Below are 22,354 nucleotides of genomic sequence, written 5' to 3' on the forward strand. Positions count from 1 at the left end.
TGTGGGTTAGTGTTCTGCCAGTAATGTGAATGCAGGGTCTGAATTGTTGAGTTGTAGACTTCACATGTACCTCGATTTGTGGCAGGTCATGTTAAAAAATGTTAACCTGGGAGTCATTTCACAAACATCCCATTGATTCCAATGGGTTGCCTTGGCTGACGATAATCAACACTTTAAAGGCAAAGTCCACTCCAAAAATAACTTAATTTCAATAGAAGCAGAAAAATCAGACAAACCAATCTAACTAATAAGAAAGTTATGAATTTTTAATGACATGAAAAACTTTGAAAATCACTCGACAAATTGACAACTCACTCATGTCCTCACTATCCACTGTATATTGATAATATTAATAGTATTATGTTTTTGTGTGGATGCACTAATATAGAGTAATTTTTTCCAGTTACATCATGACAAATTTGAATTTGGATACACTATTCATATAAAAATCATTTTTTATGAATATTCAATATTCAGAAAATAGTATAAATTCTTCAAAGTTCATACAAGATTTTGTGAAATGTCATGCATATAATATGATAAAAAGGGAAATTAATGGGATAAAACTATTTAAAGCAATTGATAAATAGTGAGGACATGACGTCACAAACTGACAACCATATTGGCAATTTGCGTCGTGATTCTCATCGTTCTTATTAGTTATCCGATTTTTGCTCAAACTTTTTTTGATTGGTTTGGCTGCTTTTATTGAAAGTAAGATATTTATGGTGTGGACTTCCCCTTAACAAAAAATCTGCTATAGCTTGTTTTTGTAGCTTTCTTTGTTACAAAGTGACACATGTTTTGTTTTGTACATTGTTATTCTGTGGCAGGATTCCACTTCTTGATTGATCACTGAACAAAATTGTGTAACATTTTGAATGTCATATTGATTTGAATGGCTTTAATGTTTTGTATGTTCTCTCTTTTCCAAGATGGAAGTAAAGTTTGATAACTGTATGGAAAACAGTGAATGAAATGTGCTCACTCCTTATCATGGTAGCTCGGCTAAAAGCTGGGGTAATAGAATTATTATAATTGTTATTTTATCGTTTATAAATCTATATGCCCAAGGGTGTTTTGATTGTTTTAAAGGTACCGAGTGTGGGTAATTTTTATGTGTACGCTCTCAACCAATTCATCATCTTATAAAACATTGTAATAACGTGTTAAAACGGCTTGCCATAGACACGCCGATGTCGTCCACAAAAAAAAAGATTTATGGATTTAGCTATCACCAAGGCATACATGTACATTTGAATATTCTATCTCTCAAAAATACTGCATTTAAGAATATATCAAGTTCTTCATAGTTCTTTATGGCAAACTTAGTATACAAATAATACACATCAGTGAGGGTATTAGTAAGAATTACCCATACAACAGTCTAACGCTTTCAATTAGTGACTTCTGTGGAGAATCTCTCTCTGTTTTAATTTATTTACATTCCTCACATTCCTCACATTGTGTGTTTCACATACTTTATTTGGGAAATCCACCCTGATAATTTTGATCTCGGATCAGTTTGATCTCGGATCAGCTTCCATTATATTGACCTAAATATCAGGATGGTGAGTATTTATAATTGAAGGCTTTCAGTAACACCATGTGGCAGCCTTACTAAAAAGCTTTCAATTATGAATATTACTAGGTTATGGAACCAATTGCATTCTCAGATTAATACCCATTAATATCAGTCCTGAAATTATCTTTTATTTTTAAGTGCCTGTTTCAGTGAAGTTGATTGTTCTTGTACTAGTTTGTGACTAGTTCATATTGATCCAGGGGGTTACGTTTTATGTCCACGGTCATTATTATGTCCAACCTAAGTGTATAATTTTTGTTGCAATTGATGTATATGTCTGTATTACAATTTTTGTCTAAAACTACTGTGTACATAGTAATTTCATGTCAAAAATAAAATATTTACGTGTGTTTATTTAAAGCTGTTAGATTTGCCATTTTGTACTGCCTTTCTTTTTGACATTTCCTCATGTAAGAATATTTTAGAATCTTCAAACATTTGCCCCAACATCTTTTTTTTTTTGGAACAAAAAGTAGTCATTTTCATTCTAAAAGGATGTTCGGACTATCATGACGAGAAAATGGAAAGGATTGAAAATTTTCATTTTGGGCCTTGCCATTTTTTTCTTGAAAAAGGGGCGGTTTTCGAAATTTCCGATATGTGCCCCAACACCTTTTTTTTGGAGCAAAGGAGAGTCATAATCATTCTTAGGGGATTTCGGACTATCATGATGAGAAAATGGAGAGGATTGAAAATTTTCATTTTTTGGCCAAAACGACGAGCTAACCCCTTGCCATTTTTTCGAAAAAAGGGGCGGTTTTCGAAAGTTCCGATATTTGCCCTAACATCCATTTTTTGGAACAAAGGAGAGTCATAATCATTCTGAGGGGATTTTGGACTATCATGATGAGAAAATGGAGAGGATTGAAAATTTTCATTTTTTGGCCAAAATGATGAGCTAACCCCTTGCCATTTTTTCAAAAAAAGGGGCGGTTTTCAAAATTTCCGATATTTGTCCTAACATCCTTTTTTTTGAGCAAAGGAGAGTCATAATCATCCTTAGCGGATTTCGGACTATCATGATGAGAAAATGGAGAGGATTGAAAATTTTCATTTTTTGGCCAAAACGATGAGCTAACCCCTTGCCATTTTTTCGAAAAAGGGGCGGTTTTCGAAAGTTCCGATATTTGCCCTTACATCTTTTTTTTTTACAAACGAGAGTCATAATATGTCAGTGGGCATGTTGGGACTATAATAGAGAGAAAATGGAGAGGATTGCAAATTTTCATTTTTTGGCCAAAATGATGAGCTAACCCCTTGCCATTTTTTCGAAAAAAGGGGCAGTTTTCGAAAGTTCCGATATTTGCCCTAACATCTTTTTTTTTTTACAAACGAGAGTCATAATATGTCAGTGGGCATGTTGGGACTATAATAGAGAGAAAATGGAGAGGATTGCAAATTTTCATTTTTTGGCCAAAATGATGAGCTAACCCCTTGCCATTTTTTCAAAAAAGGGGCGGTTTTCAAAATTTCCGATATTTGCCCTAACATCCTTTTTTTGGAGCAAAGGAGAGCCATAATCATTCTTAGGGGATTTCGGACTATCATGATGAGAAAATGGAGAGGATTGAAAATTTTCATTTTTTGGCCAAAATGATGAGCTAACCCCTTGCCATTTTTTTCGAAAAAGGGGCGGTTTTCGAAAGTTCCGATATTTGCCCTAACATCCATTTTTTGGAGCAAAGGAGAGTCATAATCATTCTTAGGGGATTTCGGACTATCATGATGAGAAAATGGAGAGGATTGAAAATTTTCATTTTTTGGCCAAAATGATGAGCTAACCCCTTGCCATTTTTTCGAAAAAGGGGCGGTTTTCGAAAGTTCCGATATTTGCCCTAACATCTTTTTTTTTTTACAAACGAGAGTCATAATATATGTCAGTGGGCATGTTGGGACTATCATGATGAGAAAATGGAGAGGATTGCAAATTTTCATTTTTTGGCCAAAATGATGAGCTAACCCCTTGCCATTTTTTCAAAAAAAGGGGCGGTTTTCAAAATTTCCGATATTTGTCCTAACATCCTTTTTTTGGAGCAAAGGAGAGTCATAATCATTCTGAGGGGATTTTGGACTATCATGATGAGAAAATGGAGAGGATTGGAAATTTTCATTTTTTGGCAAAAACGATGAGCTAACCCCTTGCCATTTTTTCGAAAAAGGGGCGGTTTTCGAAAGTTCCGATATTTGCCCTAACATCTTTTTTTTTTACAAACGAGAGTCATAATATGTCAGTGGGCATGTTTGGACTATAATAAAGAGAAAATGGAAGAGGATTGAAAATTTTCATTTTTTGGCCAAAATGATGATCTAACCCCTTGCCATTTTTTCGAAAAAGGGGCGGTTTTCGAAAGTTCCGATATTTGCCCTAACATCTTTTTTTTTTACAAACGAGAGTCATAATATGTCAGTGGGCATGTTGGGACTATAATAGAGAGAAAATGGAGAGGATTGCAAATTTTCATTTTTTGGCCAAATGATGAGCTAACCCCTTGCCATTTTTTCAAAAAAGGGGTGGTTTTCAAAATTTCCGATATTTGTCCTAACATCCTTTTTTTGGAGCAAAGGAGAGTCATAATCATTATTAGGGGATTTCGGACTATCATGATGAGAAAATGGAGAGGATTGAAAATTTTCATTTTTTGGCCAAAATGATGAGCTAACCCCTTGCCATTTTTTTCGAAAAAGGGGCGGTTTTCGAAAGTTCCGATATTTGCCCTAACATCCATTTTTTGGAACAAAGGAGAGTCATAATCATTCTGAGGGGATTTTGGACTATCATGATGAGAAAATGGAGAGGATTGGAAATTTTCATTTTTTGGCCAAAAAGATGAGCTAACCCCTTGCCATTTTTTTAGAAAAAGGGGCGATTTTCAAAAGTTCCGATATTTGCCCTAACATCCTTTTTTTGGAGCAAAGGAGAGTTATAATCATTCTTAGGGGATTTCGGACTATCATGATGAGAAAATGGAGAGGATTGAAAATTTTCATTTTTTGGCCAAAACGATGAGCTAACCCCGGCCTTGCCATTTTTTCGAAAAAGGGGCAGTTTTCGAAAGTTCCGATATTTGCCCTAACATCCTTTTTTTGGAACAAAGGAGAGTCATAATCATTCTGAGGGGATTTTGGACTATCATGATGAGAAAATGGAGAGGATTGGAAATTTTCATTTTTTGGCAAAAATGATGATCTAACCCCTTGCGATTTTTTCGAAAAAGGGGCGGTTTTCGAAAGTTCCGATATTTGCCCTAACATCTTTTTTTTTTTACAAACGAGAGTCATAATATGTCAGTGGGCATGTTGGGACTATAATAGAGAGAAAATGGAGAGGATTGCAAATTTTCATTTTTTGGCCAAATGATGAGCTAACCCCTTGCCATTTTTTCAAAAAAGGGGTGGTTTTCAAAATTTCCGATATTTGTCCTAACATCCTTTTTTTGGAGCAAAGGAGAGTCATAATCATTATTAGGGGATTTCGGACTATCATGATGAGAAAATGGAGAGGATTGAAAATTTTCATTTTTTGGCCAAAATGATGAGCTAACCCCTTGCCATTTTTTTCGAAAAAGGGGCGGTTTTCGAAAGTTCCGATATTTGCCCTAACATCCATTTTTTGGAACAAAGGAGAGTCATAATCATTCTGAGGGGATTTTGGACTATCATGATGAGAAAATGGAGAGGATTGAAAATTTTCATTTTTTGGCCAAATGATGAGCTAACCCCTGGCCATTTTTTTCGAAAAAGGGGCGGTTTTCGAAAGTTCCGATATTTGCCCTAACATCCTTTTTTTTGAGCAAAGGAGGGTCATAATCATTCTTAGGGGATTTTGGACTATCATGATGAGAAAATGGAGAAGATTAAAATTTTCATTTTTTGGCCAAAATGATGAGATAACCCCTTGCCATTTTTTTCGAAAAAGGGGCGGTTTTCGAAAGTTCCGATATTTGCCCTAACATCCTTTTTTTTGAGCGAAGGAGGGTCATAATCATTCTTAGGGGATTTCGCACTATCATGATGAGAAAATGGAGAGGATTGAAAATTTTCATTTTTTCGGCCAAAACGATGAGCTAACCCCTTGCCATTTTTTCGAAAAAAGGGGCGGTTTTCGAAAGTTCCGATATTTGCCCTAACATCCATTTTTTGGAGCAAAGGAGAGTCATAATCATTCTTAGGGGATTTCGGACTATCATGATGAGAAAATGGAGAGGATTGAAAATTTTCATTTTTTGGCCAAAACGATGAGCTAACCCCTTGCCATTTTTTCGAAAAAGGGGCGGTTTTCGAAAGTTCCGATATTTGCCCTAACATCTTTTTTTTTTTACAAACGAGAGTCATAATATGTCAGTGGGCATGTTGGGACTATAATAGAGAGAAAATGGAGAGGATTGCAAATTTTCATTTTTTGGCCAAAATGATGAGCTAACCCCTTGCCATTTTTTCAAAAAAGGGGTGGTTTTCAAAATTTCCGATATTTGTCCTAACATCCTTTTTTTGGAGCAAAGGAGAGTCATAATCATTCTTAGGGGATTTCGGACTATGATGATGAGAAAATGGAGAAAATTAAAAATTTTCATTTTTTTGGCAAAAACGATGAACTAACCCCTTGCCATTTTTTCGAAAAAAGGGGCGGTTTTCGAAAGTTCCGATATATGCCCTAACATCCATTTTTTTTAACAAAGGAGAGTCATAACCATTCTTAGCGGATTTCGGACTATCATGATGAGAAAATTGAGAGGATTGAAAATTTTCATTTTTTGGCAAAAACGATGAGCTAACCCCTTGCCATTTTTTTCGAAAAAAGGGGCGGTTTTTGAAAGTTCCGATATTTGCACTAAGGAGAGTCATAATCATTCTTAGGGGATTTCGGACAATCATGATGAGAAAATGGAGAGGATTGAAAATTTTCATTTTTTGGCCAAAACGATGAGCTAACCCCTTGCCATTTTTTTGAAAAAGGGGCGGTTTTCGAAAGTTCCGATATTTTTCCTCTAACATCTTTTTTTTTACAAACGAGAGTCATAATATGTCAGTGGGCATGTTGGGACTATAATAGAGAGAAAATGGAGAGGATTGAAAATTTTCATTTTTTGGCCAAAACGACGAGCTAACCCCTTGCCATTTTTTCGAAAAAAGGGGCGGTTTTAGAAAGTTCTGATATTTGCCCTAACATCCTTTTTTTGGAGCAAAGGAGAGTCATAATCATTCTTAGGGGATTTCGGACTATCATGATGAGAAAATGGAGAGGATTGAAAATTTTCATTTTTTGGCCAAAACGATGAGCTAACCCCTTGCCATTTTTTCGAAAAAGGGGCGGTTTTCGAAAGTTCCGATATTTGCCCTAACATCCTTTTTTGGAGCAAAGTAGAGTCATAATCATTATTAGGGGATTTCGGACTATCATGATGAGAAAATGGAGAGGATTGAAAATTTTCGTTTTTTGGCCAAAACGACGAGCTAACCCCTTGCCATTTTTTCGAAAAAAAGGGGCGGTTTTCAAAATTTCCGATATTTGCCCTAACATCCTTTTTTTTTAGCAAAGGAGAGTCATAATCATTCTTAGGGGATTTCGGACTATCATGATGAGAAAATGGAGAGGATTGAAAATTTTCATTTTTTGGCCAAAACGACGAGCTAACCCCTTGCCATTTTTTTCGAAAAAGGGGCGGTTTTCGAAAGTTCCGATATTTGCCCTAACATCTTTTTTTTTTTACAAACGAGAGTCATAATATATGTCAGTGGGCATGTTGGGACTATCATGATGAGAAAATGGAGAGGATTGCAAATTTTCATTTTTTGGCCAAAATGATGAGCTAACCCCTTGCCATTTTTTCAAAAAAAGGGGCGGTTTTCAAAATTTCCGATATTTGTCCTAACATCCTTTTTTTGGAGCAAAGGAGAGTCATAATCATTCTGAGGGGATTTTGGACTATCATGATGAGAAAATGGAGAGGATTGGAAATTTTCATTTTTTGGCAAAAACGATGAGCTAACCCCTTGCCATTTTTTCGAAAAAGGGGCGGTTTTCGAAAGTTCCGATATTTGCCCTAACATCTTTTTTTTTTACAAACGAGAGTCATAATATGTCAGTGGGCATGTTGGGACTATAATAGAGAGAAAATGGAGAAGATTGCAAATTTTCATTTTTTGGCCAAAATGATGAGATAACCCCTTGCCATTTTTTCAAAAAAAGGGGCGGTTTTCAAAATTTCCGATATTTGTCCTAACATCCTTTTTTTGGAGCAAAGGAGAGTCATAATCATTATTAGGGGATTTCGGACTATCATGATGAGAAAATGGAGAAGATTAAAATTTTCATTTTTTGGCCAAAACGATGAGCTAACCCCTTGCCATTTTTTCGAAAAAGGGGCGGTTTTCGAAAGTTCCGATATTTGCCCTAATATCCATTTTTTGGGGCAAAGGAGAGTCATAATCATTCTTAGGGGATTTCGGACTATAATAGAGAGAAAATGGAGAGGATTGCAAATTTTCATTTTTTGGCCAAAATGATGAGCTAACCCCTTGCCATTTTTTCAAAAAAAGGGGCGGTTTTCAAAATTTCCGATATTTGCCCTAACATCCTTTTTTTGAGCAAAGGAGAGTCATAATCATTCTTAGGGGATTTCGGACTATCATGATGAGAAAATGGAGAGGATTGAAAATTTTCATTTTTTGGCCAAAACGACGAGCTAACCCCTTGCCATTTTTTCGAAAAAGGGGCGGTTTTCGAAAGTTCCGATATTTGCCCTAACATCCATTTTTTGGAGCAAAGGAGAGTCATAATCATTCTTAGGGGATTTCGGACTATCATGATGAGAAAATGGAGAGGATTGAAAATTTTCATTTTTTGGCCAAAACGATGAGCTAACCCCTTGCCATTTTTTCGAAAAAGGGGCGGTTTTCGAAAGTTCCGATATTTGCCCTAACATCTTTTTTTTTTTACAAACGAGAGTCATAATATGTCAGTGGGCATGTTGGGACTATAATAGAGAGAAAATGGAGAGGATTGCAAATTTTCATTTTTTGGCCAAAATGATGAGCTAACCCCTTGCCATTTTTTCAAAAAAGGGGTGGTTTTCAAAATTTCCGATATTTGTCCTAACATCCTTTTTTTGGAGCAAAGGAGAGTCATAATCATTCTTAGGGGATTTCGGACTATCATGATGAGAAAATGGAGAAAATTAAAAATTTTCATTTTTTGGCAAAAACGATGAACTAACCCCTTGCCATTTTTTCGAAAAAGGGGCGGTTTTCGAAATTTCCGATATTTGCCCTAACATCCTTTTTTTGGAGCAAAGTAGAGTCATAATCATTATAAGGGGATTTCGGACTATCATGATGAGAAAATGGAGAGGATTGAAAATTTTCATTTTTTGGCCAAAATGATGAGCTAACCCCTTGCCATTTTTTCGAAAAAAGGGGCGGTTTTCGAAAGTTCCGATATTTGCCCTAACATCCATTTTTTTGGGCAAAGGAGAGTCATAATCATTCTTAGGGGATTTCGGACTATAATAGAGAGAAAATGGAGAGGATTGCAAATTTTCATTTTTTGGCCAAAACGACGAGCTAACCCCTTGCCATTTTTTCAAAAAAAGGGGCGGTTTTCAAAATTTCCGATATTTGCCCTAACATCCTTTTTTTGAGCAAAGGAGAGTCATAATCATTCTTAGGGTATTTCGGACTATCATGATGAGAAAATGGAGAGGATTGAAAATTTTCATTTTTTGGCCAAAACGATGAGCTAACCCCTTGCCAATTTTTTCGAAAAAAGGGGCGGTTTTTGAAAGTTCCGATATTTGCCCTAATATCCATTTTTTGGGGCAAAGGAGAGTCATAATCATTCTTAGGGGATTTCGGACTATAATAGAGAGAAAATGGAGAGGATTGCAAATTTTCATTTTTTGGCCAAAATGATGAGCTAACCCCTTGCCATTTTTTCGAAAAAGGGGCGGTTTTCGAAAGTTCCGATATTTGCCCTAACATCTTTTTTTTTTTACAAACGAGAGTCATAATATGTCAGTGGGCATGTTGGGACTATAATAGAGAGAAAATGGAGAGGATTGCAAATTTTCATTTTTTGGCCAAAATGATGAGCTAACCCCTTGCCATTTTTTCAAAAAAAGGGGCGGTTTTCAAAATTTCCGATATTTGCCCTAACATCCTTTTTTTTGAGCAAAGGAGAGTCATAATCATTCTTAGGGGATTTCGGACTATCATGATGAGAAAATGGAGAGGATTGAAAATTTTCATTTTTTGGCCAAAACGACGAGCTAACCCCTTGCCATTTTTTCGAAAAAAGGGGCGGTTTTCGAAAGTTCCGATATTTGCCCTAACATCCATTTTTTGGAGCAAAGGAGAGTCATAATCATTCTTAGGGGATTTCGGACTATCATGATGAGAAAATGGAGAGGATTGAAAATTTTCATTTTTTGGCAAAAACGATGAGCTAACCCCTTGCCATTTTTTCAAAAAAGGGGTGGTTTTCAAAATTTCCGATATTTGTCCTAACATCCTTTTTTTGGAGCAAAGGAGAGTCATAATCATTCTTAGGGGATTTCGGACTATGATGATGAGAAAATGGAAAAAATTAAAAATTTTCATTTTTTTGGCAAAAACGATGAACTAACCCCTTGCCATTTTTTCGAAAAAAGGGGCGGTTTTCGAAAGTTCCGATATATGCCCTAACATCCATTTTTTTAACAAAGGAGAGTCATAACCATTCTTAGCGGATTTCGGACTATCATGATGAGAAAATGGAGAGGATTGAAAATTTTCATTTTTTGGCAAAAACGATGAGCTAACCCCTTGCCATTTTTTTCGAAAAAAGGGGCGGTTTTTGAAAGTTCCGATATTTGCACTAAGGAGAGTCATAATCATTCTTAGGGGATCTCGGACTATCATGATGAGAAAATGGAGAGGATTGAAAATTTTCATTTTTTGGCCAAAACGATGAGCTAACCCCTTGCCATTTTTTTGAAAAAGGGGCGGTTTTCGAAAGTTCCGATATTTTTCCTCTAACATCTTTTTTTTTACAAACGAGAGTCATAATATGTCAGTGGGCATGTTGGGACTATAATAGAGAGAAAATGGAGAGGATTGAAAATTTTCATTTTTTGGCCAAAACGACGAGCTAACCCCTTGCCATTTTTTCGAAAAAAGGGGCGGTTTTCGAAAGTTCTGATATTTGCCCTAACATCCTTTTTTTGGAGCAAAGGAGAGTCATAATCATTCTTAGGGGATTTCGGACTATCATGATGAGAAAATGGAGAGGATTGAAAATTTTCGTTTTTTGGCCAAAACGACGAGCTAACCCCTTGCCATTTTTTCGAAAAAAGGGGCGGTTTTCAAAATTTCCGATATTTGCCCTAACATCCTTTTTTTTGAGCAAAGGAGAGTCATAATCATTCTTAGGGGATTTCGGACTATCATGATGAGAAAATGGAGAGGATTGAAAATTTTCATTTTTTGGCCAAAACGACGAGCTAACCCCTTGCCATTTTTTCGAAAAAAGGGGCGGTTTTCGAAAGTTCCGATATTTGCCCTAACATCCATTTTTTTGAGCAAAGGAGAGTCATAATCATTCTTAGGGGATTTCGGACTATCATGATGAGAAAATGGAGAGGATTGAAAATTTTCATTTTTTGGCCAAAACGATGAGCTAACCCCTTGCCATTTTTTCGAAAAAGGGGCGGTTTTCGAAAGTTCCGATATTTGCCCTAACATCTTTTTTTTTTTACAAACGAGAGTCATAATATGTCAGTGGGCATGTTGGGAATATAATAGAGAGAAAATGGAGAGGATTGAAAATTTTCATTTTTTGGCCAAAACGATGAGCTAACCCCTTGCCATTTTTTCGAAAAAAGGGGCGGTTTTTGAAAGTTCCGATATTTGCCCTAATATCCATTTTTTGGGGCAAAGGAGAGTCATAATCATTCTTAGGGGATTTCGGACTATAATAGAGAGAAAATGGAGAGGATTGCAAATTTTCATTTTTTGGCCAAAATGATGAGCTAACCCCTTGCCATTTTTTCGAAAAAGGGGCGGTTTTCGAAAGTTCCGATATTTGCCCTAACATCTTTTTTTTTTTACAAACGAGAGTCATAATATGTCAGTGGGCATGTTGGGACTATAATAGAGAGAAAATGGAGAAGATTGCAAATTTTCATTTTTTGGCCAAAATGATGAGATAACCCCTTGCCATTTTTTCAAAAAAAGGGGCGGTTTTCAAAATTTCCGATATTTGTCCTAACATCCTTTTTTTGGAGCAAAGGAGAGTCATAATCATTATTAGGGGATTTCGGACTATCATGATGAGAAAATGGAGAAGATTAAAATTTTCATTTTTTGGCCAAAACGATGAGCTAACCCCTTGCCATTTTTTCGAAAAAAGGGGCGGTTTTCGAAAGTTCCGATATTTGCCCTAATATCCATTTTTTGGGGCAAAGGAGAGTCATAATCATTCTTAGGGGATTTCGGACTATAATAGAGAGAAAATGGAGAGGATTGCAAATTTTCATTTTTTGGCCAAAATGATGAGCTAACCCCTTGCCATTTTTTCAAAAAAAGGGGCGGTTTTCAAAATTTCCGATATTTGCCCTAACATCCTTTTTTTTGAGCAAAGGAGAGTCATAATCATTCTTAGGGGATTTCGGACTATCATGATGAGAAAATGGAGAGGATTGAAAATTTTCATTTTTTGGCCAAAACGACGAGCTAACCCCTTGCCATTTTTTCGAAAAAAGGGGCGGTTTTCGAAAGTTCCGATATTTGCCCTAACATCCATTTTTTGGAGCAAAGGAGAGTCATAATCATTCTTAGGGGATTTCGGACTATCATGATGAGAAAATGGAGAGGATTGAAAATTTTCATTTTTTGGCCAAAACGATGAGCTAACCCCTTGCCATTTTTTCGAAAAAGGGGCGGTTTTCGAAAGTTCCGATATTTGCCCTAACATCTTTTTTTTTTACAAACGAGAGTCATAATATGTCAGTGGGCATGTTGGGACTATAATAGAGAGAAAATGGAGAGGATTGCAAATTTTCATTTTTTGGCCAAAATGATGAGCTAACCCCTTGCCATTTTTTCAAAAAAGGGGTGGTTTTCAAAATTTCCGATATTTGTCCTAACATCCTTTTTTTGGAGCAAAGGAGAGTCATAATCATTCTTAGGGGATTTCGGACTATCATGATGAGAAAATGGAGAAAATTAAAAATTTTCATTTTTTTGGCAAAAACGATGAACTAACCCCTTGCCATTTTTTCGAAAAAGGGGCGGTTTTCGAAATTTCCGATATTTGCCCTAACATCCTTTTTTTGGAGCAAAGTAGAGTCATAATCATTATAAGGGGATTTCGGACTATCATGATGAGAAAATGGAGAGGATTGAAAATTTTCATTTTTTGGCCAAAATGATGAGCTAACCCCTTGCCATTTTTTCGAAAAAAGGGGCGGTTTTCGAAAGTTCCGATATTTGCCCTAACATCCATTTTTTTGGGCAAAGGAGAGTCATAATCATTCTTAGGGGATTTCGGACTATAATAGAGAGAAAATGGAGAGGATTGAAAATTTTCATTTTTTGGCCAAAACGACGAGCTAACCCCTTGCCATTTTTTCGAAAAAAGGGGCGGTTTTCGAAAGTTCCGATATTTGCCCTAACATCCATTTTTTGGAGCAAAGGAGAGTCATAATCATTCTTAGGGGATTTCGGACTATCATGATGAGAAAATGGAGAGGATTGAAAATTTTCATTTTTTGGCAAAAACGATGAGCTAACCCCTTGCCATTTTTTCGAAAAAGGGGCGGTTTTCGAAAGTTCCGATATTTGCCCTAACATCTTTTTTTTTTACAAACGAGAGTCATAATATGTCAGTGGGCATGTTGGGACTATAATAGAGAGAAAATGGAGAGGATTGCAAATTTTCATTTTTTGGCCAAAATGATGAGCTAACCCCTTGCCATTTTTTCGAAAAAGGGGCGGTTTTCGAAAGTTCCGATATTTGCCCTAACATCTTTTTTTTTTTACAAACGAGAGTCATAATATGTCAGTGGGCATGTTGGGACTATAATAGAGAGAAAATGGAGAGGATTGCAAATTTTCATTTTTTGGCCAAAATGATGAGCTAACCCCTCGCCATTTTTTCGAAAAAAGGGGCGGTTTTCGAAAGTTCCGATATTTGCCCTAACATCCATTTTTTGGAGCAAAGGAGAGCCATAATCATTCTTAGGGGATTTCGGACTATCATGATGAGAAAATGGAGAGGATTGAAAATTTTCATTTTTTGGCCAAAATGATGAGCTAACCCCTTGCCATTTTTTTCGAAAAAGGGGCGGTTTTCGAAAGTTCTGATATTTGCCCTAACATCCTTTTTTTGGAACAAAGGAGAGTCATAATATGTCAGTGGGCATGTTGGGACTATAATAGAGAGAAAATGGAGAGGATTGCAAATTTTCATTTTTTGGCCAAAATGATGAGCTAACCCCTTGCCATTTTTTCAAAAAAGGGGTGGTTTTCAAAATTTCCGATATTTGTCCTAACATCCTTTTTTTGGAGCAAAGGAGAGTCATAATCATTCTTAGGGGATTTCGGACTTTCATGATGAGAAAATGGAGAAATTTAAAAATTTTCATTTTTTTGGCAAAAACGATGAACTAACCCCTTGCCATTTTTTCGAAAAAGGGGCGGTTTTCGAAATTTCCGATATTTGCCCTAACATCCTTTTTTTGGAGCAAAGTAGAGTCATAATCATTATAAGGGGATTTCGGACTATCATGATGAGAAAATGGAGAGGATTGAAAATTTTCATTTTTTGGCCAAAATGATGAGCTAACCCCTTGCCATTTTTTCAAAAAAAGGGGCGGTTTTCAAAATTTCCGATATTTGCCCTAACATCCTTTTTTTGGAGCAAAGGAGAGTCATAATCATTCTTAGGGGATTTCGGACTATCATGATGAGAAAATGGAGAAATTAAAAATTTTCATTTTTTTGGCAAAAACGATGAACTAACCCCTTGCCATTTTTTCGAAAAAGGGGCGGTTTTCGAAATTTCCGATATTTGCCCTAACATCCTTTTTTTGGAGCAAAGTAGAGTCATAATCATTATAAGGGGATTTCGGACTATCATGATGAGAAAATGGAGAGGATTGAAAATTTTCATTTTTTGGCCAAAATGATGAGCTAACCCCTTGCCATTTTTTCGAAAAAAGGGGCGGTTTTCGAAAGTTCCGATATTTGCCCTAACATCCATTTTTTGGGGCAAAGGAGAGTCATAATCATTCTTAGGGGATTTCGGACTATAATAGAGAGAAAATGGAGAGGATTGCAAATTTTCATTTTTTGGCCAAAACGACGAGCTAACCCCTTGCCATTTTTTCAAAAAAAGGGGCGGTTTTCAAAATTTCCGATATTTGCCCTAACATCCTTTTTTTTGAGCAAAGGAGAGTCATAATCATTCTTAGGGTATTTCGGACTATCATGATGAGAAAATGGAGAGGATTGAAAATTTTCATTTTTTGGCCAAAACGATGAGCTAACCCCTTGCCATTTTTTCGAAAAAAGGGGCGGTTTTTGAAAGTTCCGATATTTGCCCTAATATCCATTTTTTGGGGCAAAGGAGAGTCATAATCATTCTTAGGGGATTTCGGACTATCATGATGAGAAAATGGAGAGGATTGAAAATTTTCATTTTTTGGCAAAAACGATGAGCTAACCCCTTGCCATTTTTTCAAAAAAGGGGTGGTTTTCAAAATTTCCGATATTTGTCCTAACATCCTTTTTTTGGAGCAAAGGAGAGTCATAATCATTCTTAGGGGATTTCGGACTATGATGATGAGAAAATGGAAAAAATTAAAAATTTTCATTTTTTGGCAAAAACGATGAACTAACCCCTTGCCATTTTTTCGAAAAAAGGGGCGGTTTTCGAAAGTTCCGATATATGCCCTAACATCCATTTTTTTTAACAAAGGAGAGTCATAACCATTCTTAGCGGATTTCGGACTATCATGATGAGAAAATTGAGAGGATTGAAAATTTTCATTTTTTGGCAAAAACGATGAGCTAACCCCTTGCCATTTTTTTCGAAAAAAGGGGCGGTTTTTGAAAGTTCCGATATTTGCACTAAGGAGAGTCATAATCATTCTTAGGGGATTTCGGACTATCATGATGAGAAAATGGAGAGGATTGAAAATTTTCATTTTTTGGCCAAAACGATGAGCTAACCCCTTGCCATTTTTTTGAAAAAGGGGCGGTTTTCGAAAGTTCCGATATTTTTCCTCTAACATCTTTTTTTTTACAAACGAGAGTCATAATATGTCAGTGGGCATGTTGGGACTATAATAGAGAGAAAATGGAGAGGATTGAAAATTTTCATTTTTTGGCCAAAACGACGAGCTAACCCCTTGCCATTTTTTCGAAAAAAGGGGCGGTTTTCGAAAGTTCTGATATTTGCCCTAACATCCTTTTTTTGGAGCAAAGGAGAGTCATAATCATTCTTAGGGGATTTCGGACTATCATGATGAGAAAATGGAGAGGATTGAAAATTTTCGTTTTTTTGCCAAAACGACGAGCTAACCCCTTGCCATTTTTTCGAAAAAAGGGGCGGTTTTCAAAATTTCCGATATTTGCCCTAACATCCTTTTTTTTGAGCAAAGGAGAGTCATAATCATTCTTAGGGGATTTCGGACTATCATGATGAGAAAATGGAGAGGATTGAAAATTTTCATTTTTTGGCCAAAACGACGAGCTAACCCCTTGCCATTTTTTCGAAAAAAGGGGCGGTTTTCGAAAGTTCCGATATTTGCCCTAACATCCATTTTTTGGAGCAAAGGAGAGTCATAATCATTCTTAGGGGATTTCGGACTATCATGATGAGAAAATGGAGAGGATTGAAAATTTTCATTTTTTGGCCAAAACGATGAGCTAACCCCTTGCCATTTTTTCGAAAAAGGGGCGGTTTTCGAAAGTTCCGATATTTGCCCTAACATCTTTTTTTTTTTACAAACGAGAGTCATAATATGTCAGTGGGCATGTTGGGACTATAATAGAGAGAAAATGGAGAGGATTGAAAATTTTCATTTTTTGGCCAAAACGATGAGCTAACCCCTTGCCATTTTTTCGAAAAAAGGGGCGGTTTTTGAAAGTTCCGATATTTGCCCTAATATCCATTTTTTGGGGCAAAGGAGAGTCATAATCATTCTTAGGGGATTTCGGACTATAATAGAGAGAAAATGGAGAGGATTGCAAATTTTCATTTTTTGGCCAAAATGATGAGCTAACCCCTTGCCATTTTTTCGAAAAAGGGGCGGTTTTCGAAAGTTCCGATATTTGCCCTAACATCTTTTTTTTTTACAAACGAGAGTCATAATATGTCAGTGGGCATGTTGGGACTATAATAGAGAGAAAATGGAGAGGATTGAAAATTTTCATTTTTTGGCCAAAACGATGAGCTAACCCCTTGCCATTTTTTCGAAAAAAGGGGCGGTTTTCGAAAGTTCCGATATTTGCCCTAACATCCATTTTTTGGGGCAAAGGAGAGTCATAATCATTCTTAGGGGATTTCGGACTATAATAGAGAGAAAATGGAGAGGATTGCAAATTTTCATTTTTTGGCCAAAATGATGAGCTAACCCCTTGCCATTTTTTCAAAAAAAGGGGCGGTTTTCAAAATTTCCGATATTTGCCCTAACATCCTTTTTTTTGAGCAAAGGAGAGTCATAATCATTCTTAGGGGATTTCGGACTATCATGATGAGAAAATGGAGAGGATTGAAAATTTTCATTTTTTGGCCAAAACGACGAGCTAACCCCTTGCCATTTTTTCGAAAAAAGGGGCGGTTTTCGAAAGTTCCGATATTTGCCCTAACATCCATTTTTTGGAGCAAAGGAGAGTCATAATCATTCTTAGGGGATTTCGGACTATCATGATGAGAAAATGGAGAGGATTGAAAATTTTCATTTTTTGGCCAAAACGATGAGCTAACCCCTTGCCATTTTTTCGAAAAAGGGGCGGTTTTCGAAAGTTCCGATATTTGCCCTAACATCTTTTTTTTTTTACAAACGAGAGTCATAATATGTCAGTGGGCATGTTGGGACTATAATAGAGAGAAAATGGAGAGGATTGCAAATTTTCATTTTTTGGCCAAAATGATGAGCTAACCCCTTGCCATTTTTTCAAAAAAGGGGTGGTTTTCAAAATTTCCGATATTTGTCCTAACATCCTTTTTTTGGAGCAAAGGAGAGTCATAATCATTCTTAGGGGATTTCGGACTATCATGATGAGAAAATGGAGAAAATTAAAAATTTTCATTTTTTTGGCCAAAATGATGAGCTAACCCCTTGCCATTTTTTCGAAAAAAGGGGCGGTTTTCGAAAGTTCCGATATTTGCCCTAACATCCTTTTTTTGGGCAAAGGAGAGTCATAATCATTCTTAGGGGATTTCGGACTATAATAGAGAGAAAATGGAGAGGATTGCAAATTTTCATTTTTTGGCCAAAACGACGAGCTAACCCCTTGCCATTTTTTCAAAAAAGGGGCGGTTTTCAAAATTTCCGATATTTGCCCTAACATCCTTTTTTTTGAGCAAAGGAGAGTCATAATCATTCTTAGGGGATTTCGGACTATCATGATGAGAAAATGGAGAGGATTGAAAATTTTCATTTTTTGGCCAAAACGATGAGCTAACCCCTTGCCATTTTTTCGAAAAAAGGGGCGGTTTTCGAAAGTTCCGATATTTGCCCTAACATCCATTTTTTGGAGCAAAGGAGAGTCATAATCATTCTTAGGGGATTTCGGACTATCATGATGAGAAAATGGAGAGGATTGAAAATTTTCATTTTTTGGCAAAAACGATGAGCTAACCCCTTGCCATTTTTTCGAAAAAGGGGCGGTTTTCGAAAGTTCCGATATTTGCCCTAACATCTTTTTTTTTTACAAACGAGAGTCATAATATGTCAGTGGGCATGTTGGGACTATAATAGAGAGAAAATGGAGAGGATTGCAAATTTTCATTTTTTGGCCAAAATGATGAGCTAACCCCTTGCCATTTTTTCGAAAAAGGGGCGGTTTTCGAAAGTTCCGATATTTGCCCTAACATCTTTTTTTTTTTACAAACGAGAGTCATAATATGTCAGTGGGCATGTTGGGACTATAATAGAGAGAAAATGGAGAGGATTGCAAATTTTCATTTTTTGGCCAAAATGATGAGCTAACCCCTCGCCATTTTTTCGAAAAAAGGGGCGGTTTTCGAAAGTTCCGATATTTGCCCTAACATCCATTTTTTGGAGCAAAGGAGAGCCATAATCATTCTTAGGGGATTTCGGACTATCATGATGAGAAAATGGAGAGGATTGAAAATTTTCATTTTTTGGCCAAAATGATGAGCTAACCCCTTGCCATTTTTTTCGAAAAAGGGGCGGTTTTCGAAAGTTCTGATATTTGCCCTAACATCCTTTTTTTGGAACAAAGGAGAGTCATAATATGTCAGTGGGCATGTTGGGACTATAATAGAGAGAAAATGGAGAGGATTGCAAATTTTCATTTTTTGGCCAAAATGATGAGCTAACCCCTTGCCATTTTTTCAAAAAAGGGGTGGTTTTCAAAATTTCCGATATTTGTCCTAACATCCTTTTTTTGGAGCAAAGGAGAGTCATAATCATTCTTAGGGGATTTCGGACTATCATGATGAGAAAATGGAGAAATTTAAAATTTTCATTTTTTTGGCAAAAACGATGAACTAACCCCTTGCCATTTTTTCGAAAAAGGGGCGGTTTTCGAAATTTCCGATATTTGCCCTAACATCCTTTTTTTGGAGCAAAGTAGAGTCATAATCATTATAAGGGGATTTCGGACTATCATGATGAGAAAATGGAGAGGATTGAAAATTTTCATTTTTTGGCCAAAATGATGAGCTAACCCCTTGCCATTTTTTCAAAAAAGGGGCGGTTTTCAAAATTTCCGATATTTGCCCTAACATCCTTTTTTTTGGGCAAAGGAGAGTCATAATCATTCTTAGGGTATTTCGGACTATCATGATGAGAAAATGGAGAGGATTGAAAATTTTCATTTTTTGGCCAAAACGATGAGCTAACCCCTTGCCATTTTTTCGAAAAAAGGGGCGGTTTTTGAAAGTTCCGATATTTGCCCTAACATCCATTTTTTGGAGCAAAGGAGCGTCATAATCATTCTTAGGGGATTTCGGACTATCATGATGAGAAAATGGAGAGGATTGGAAATTTTCATTTTTTGGCCAAAAAGATGAGCTAACCCCTTGCCATTTTTTTAGAAAAAGGGGCGGTTTTCAAAAGTTCTGATATTTGCCCTAACATCCTTTTTTTGGAGCAAAGGAGAGTCATAATCATTCTTAGGGGATTTCGGACTATCATGATGAGAAAATGGAGAGGATTGAAAATTTTCATTTTTTGGCAAAAACGATGAGCTAACCTCTTGCCATTTTTTCGAAAAAGGGGCGGTTTTCGAAAGTTCCGATATTTGCCCTAACATCTTTTTTTTTTACAAACGAGAGTCATAATATGTCAGTGGGCATGTTGGGACTATAATAGAGAGAAAATGGAGAGGATTGCAAATTTTCATTTTTTGGCCAAAATGATGAGCTAACCCCTTGCCATTTTTTCGAAAAAGGGGCGGTTTTCGAAAGTTCCGATATTTGCCCTAACATCTTTTTTTTTTTACAAACGAGAGTCATAATATGTCAGTGGGCATGTTGGGACTATAATAGAGAGAAAATGGAGAAGATTGCAAATTTTCATTTTTTGTCCAAAATGATGAGCTAACCCCTTGCCATTTTTTCGAAAAAAGGGGCGGTTTTCGAAAGTTCCGATATTTGCCCTAACATCCATTTTTTGGAGCAAAGGAGAGCCATAATCATTCTTAGGGGATTTCGGACTATCATGATGAGAAAATGGAGAGGATTGAAAATTTTCATTTTTTGGCCAAAATGATGAGCTAACCCCTTGCCATTTTTTTCGAAAAAGGGGCGGTTTTCGAAAGTTCTGATATTTGCCCTAACATCCTTTTTTTGGAACAAAGGAGAGTCATAATATGTCAGTGGGCATGTTGGGACTATAATAGAGAGAAAATGGAGAGGATTGCAAATTTTCATTTTTTGGCCAAAATGATGAGCTAACCCCTTGCCATTTTTTCAAAAAAGGGGTGGTTTTCAAAATTTCCGATATTTGTCCTAACATCCTTTTTTTGGAGCAAAGGAGAGTCATAATCATTCTTAGGGGATTTCGGACTATCATGATGAGAAAATGGAGAAAATTAAAAATTTTCATTTTTTTGGCAAAAACGATGAACTAACCCCTTGCCATTTTTTCGAAAAAGGGGCGGTTTTCGAAATTTCCGATATTTGCCCTAACATCCTTTTTTTGGAGCAAAGTAGAGTCATAATCATTATAAGGGGATTTCGGACTATCATGATGAGAAAATGGAGAGGATTGAAAATTTTCATTTTTTGGCCAAAATGATGAGCTAACCCCTTGCCATTTTTTCGAAAAAAGGGGCGGTTTTCGAAAGTTCCGATATTTGCCCTAACATCCATTTTTTTGGGCAAAGGAGAGTCATAATCATTCTTAGGGGATTTCGGACTATAATAGAGAGAAAATGGAGAGGATTGCAAATTTTCATTTTTTGGCCAAAACGACGAGCTAACCCCTTGCCATTTTTTCAAAAAAAGGGGCGGTTTTCAAAATTTCCGATATTTGCCCTAACATCCTTTTTTTTGAGCAAAGGAGAGTCATAATCATTCTTAGGGTATTTCGGACTATCATGATGAGAAAATGGAGAGGATTGAAAATTTTCATTTTTTGGCCAAAACGATGAGCTAACCCCTTGCCAATTTTTTCGAAAAAAGGGGCGGTTTTTGAAAGTTCCGATATTTGCCCTAACATCCATTTTTTGGAGCAAAGGAGAGTCATAATCATTCTTAGGGGATTTCGGACTATCATGATGAGAAAATGGAGAGGATTGGAAATTTTCATTTTTTGGCCAAAAAGATGAGCTAACCCCTTGCCATTTTTTTAGAAAAAGGGGCGATTTTCAAAAGTTCCGATATTTGCCCTAACATCCTTTTTTTGGAGCAAAGAAGAGTCATAATCATTCTTAGGGGATTTCGGACTATCATGATGAGAAAATGGAGAGGATTGAAAATTTTCATTTTTTGGCAAAAACGATGAGCTAACCTCTTGCCATTTTTTCGAAAAAGGGGCGGTTTTCGAAAGTTCCGATATTTGCCCTAACATCTTTTTTTTTTTTACAAACGAGAGTCATAATATGTCAGTGGGCATGTTGGGACTATAATAGAGAGAAAATGGAGAGGATTGCAAATTTTCATTTTTTGGCCAAAATGATGAGCTAACCCCTCGCCATTTTTTCGAAAAAAGGGGCGGTTTTCGAAAGTTCCGATATTTGCCCTAACATCCATTTTTTGGAGCAAAGAAGAGTTATAATCATTCTTAGGGGATTTCGGACTATCATGATGAGAAAATGGAGAGGATTGAAAATTTTCATTTTTTGGCAAAAACGATGAGCTAACCTCTTGCCATTTTTTCGAAAAAGGGGCGGTTTTCGAAAGTTCCGATATTTGCCCTAACATCTTTTTTTTTTTACAAACGAGAGTCATAATATGTCAGTGGGCATGTTGGGACTATAATAGAGAGAAAATGGAGAGGATTGCAAATTTTCATTTTTTGGCCAAAATGATGAGCTAACCCCTTGCCATTTTTTCGAAAAAGGGGCGGTTTTCGAAAGTTCCGATATTTGCCC

The sequence above is a fragment of the Strongylocentrotus purpuratus genome, unplaced genomic scaffold (assembly GCF_000002235.5).
Source record: "Strongylocentrotus purpuratus isolate Spur 01 unplaced genomic scaffold, Spur_5.0 spur5_contig_831, whole genome shotgun sequence".
Classification (NCBI taxonomy): domain Eukaryota; kingdom Metazoa; phylum Echinodermata; class Echinoidea; order Camarodonta; family Strongylocentrotidae; genus Strongylocentrotus; species Strongylocentrotus purpuratus.